Consider the following 2,511-nt stretch of genomic DNA (forward strand, 5'->3'; position numbering starts at 1 on the left):
ATGACAGAGGTCATGGAGCATTTTGATTTCATTGTGATGACAATAGCCTGAAGCATTATGATGATGGGCATGGTGCATTGTGATGACAGGTTTCATGGAGCATTGAGATGAAAAGGGGCATGGAGCATTGTGATTAAAGGGGTCTTGGAGCATTGTGATGACAAGGGCATGGAGCCTTGTGATGAGAAGTCCATGGAACATTTTGATGACATGCGTCATGTAGCTTTGTGATGACAAGGGTATGGAGCATTGTGATTACATTGGTCTTGGAGCATTGCGATGAAAAGGGCATGGGTCATTGTGATTAAAAATGCTTGGAGCCTTGTCATGACAGTGTTCATTGAGCATACTGACGACAAGTGTCAGGGAGCATTGTGATGACAAGTGTATTGAGAACTGTGATGACAAAGGTCATGGATCATTTTGATGAGAAGACCATGGATAATTGTGATGATGAGCGTCATGGGGTGTTGTGATGGTAAGTGTTATGCAACATTGGGATCACCAGGGTTTGGAGCATTGTGATGACAGAGGTCATGGAACATTTTGATTTCATTGTGATGACCATAGCCTGAAGCATTATGATGATGGGAATGGTGCATTGTGATGACAGGGTTCATGGAGCATTGAGATGAAAAGGTGCATGGAGCATTGTGATTACAGGGGGCTTGGAGCATTGTGATGACAAGGGCATTAAGCATTGTGTTGAGAAGTCCATGGAACATACTGATGACATGCGTCATGAAGATTTGTGATGACAAGGGCATGGAGCATTGTGATTACAGGGGTCTTGGAGCATTGCGATGAAAAGGGCATGGATCACTGTGATGAAAAAGGCATGGAGCCTTGTCATGACAGGGTTCATGGAGCATACTGACGACAAGTGTCAGGGAGCATTGTGATGATAAGTGTATTGAGAATTGTGATGACAAAGTTCATGGAGCATTGTGATGAGAAGACCATGGATAATTGTGATGATGAGCGTCATTGGGTGTTGTGATGATAAGTATTATGCAACATTTTGATCACCAGGGTTTGGAGCATTGTGATGACAGAGGTCATGGAGCATTTTGATTTCATAGTGATGACAATAGACTGAAGCATTATGATGATGGGCATGGTGCATTGTGATGACAGGGTTCATGGAGCATTGAGATGAAAAGGTGCATGGAGCATTGTGATTACAGTGGGCTTGCAGCATTGTGATGACAAGGGCATGAAGCATTGTGTTGAGAAGTCCATGGAATATACTGATGACATGCGTCATGAAGATTTGTGATGACAAGGGCATGGAGCATTGTGATTACAGGGGTCTTGGAGCATTGCAATGAAAAGGGCATGGATCACTGTGATGAAAAAGGCATGGAGCCTTGTCATGACAGTGTTCATGGAGCATACTGACGACAAGTGTCAGGGAGCATTGTGATGATAAGTGTATTGAGAATTGTGATGACAAAGGTCATGGAGCATTGTGATGAGAAGACCATGGATAATTGTGATGATGAGCGTCATTGGGTGTTGTGATGATAAGTATTATGCAACATTTTGATCACCAGGGTTTGGAGCATTGTGATGACAGAGGTCCTGGATCATTTTGATTTCATAGTGATGACAATAGACTGAAGCATTATGATGATGGGCATGGTGCATTGTGATGACAGGGTTCATGGAGCATTGAGATGAAAAGGGGCATGGAGCATTGTGATTACAGGGGTCTTGGAGAATTGTGATGACAGGGGCATGGAGCCTTGTGATGAGAAGTCCATGTAACATTCTGATGACATGCGTCATGGAGCTTGTAATGACAAGGGCATGGAGCATTGTGTTTACATTGGTCTTGGAGCATTGCTATGAAAAGGGCAGGGGTCAATGTGATGAAAATGGCATGGAGCCTTGTCATGACAGGGTTAATGGAGCATACTGACTACAAGTGTCAGGGAGCATTGTGATGACAAGTACATTGAGAATTGTGATGACAAAGGTCAAGGAGAATTGTGAAGAGAAGACCATGGATAATTGTGATGATGAGCGTCATTGGGTGTTGTGATGATAAGTATTATGCAACATTTTGATCACCAGGGTTTGGAGCATTGTGATGACAGAGGTCATGGAGCATTTTGATTTCATTGTGATGACAATAGACTGAAGCATTAGGATGATGGGCATGGTGCCTTGTGATGACAGGGTTCATGGAGCATTGAGATGAAAAGGGGCATGGAGCATTGTGATTACAGGGGTCTTGGAGAATTGTGATGATAAGGGCATGGAGCCTTGTGATGAGAAGTCCATGGAACATTCTGATGACATGCGTCATGGCGCTTGTGATGACAAGGGCATGGAGCATTGTGTTTACATTGGTCTTGGAGCATTGCGATGAAAAGGGCATGGGTCATTGTGATGAAAATGGCATGGAGCCTTGTCATGACAGGGTTCATGGAGCATACTGACTACAAGTGTCAGGGAGCATTGTGATGACAAGTGTATTGAGAATTGTGATGACAAAGGTCATGG

The sequence above is a fragment of the Mesoplodon densirostris genome, unplaced genomic scaffold (genome assembly GCF_025265405.1).
Source record: "Mesoplodon densirostris isolate mMesDen1 unplaced genomic scaffold, mMesDen1 primary haplotype scaffold_35, whole genome shotgun sequence".
Classification (NCBI taxonomy): Eukaryota; Metazoa; Chordata; class Mammalia; order Artiodactyla; family Ziphiidae; genus Mesoplodon; species Mesoplodon densirostris.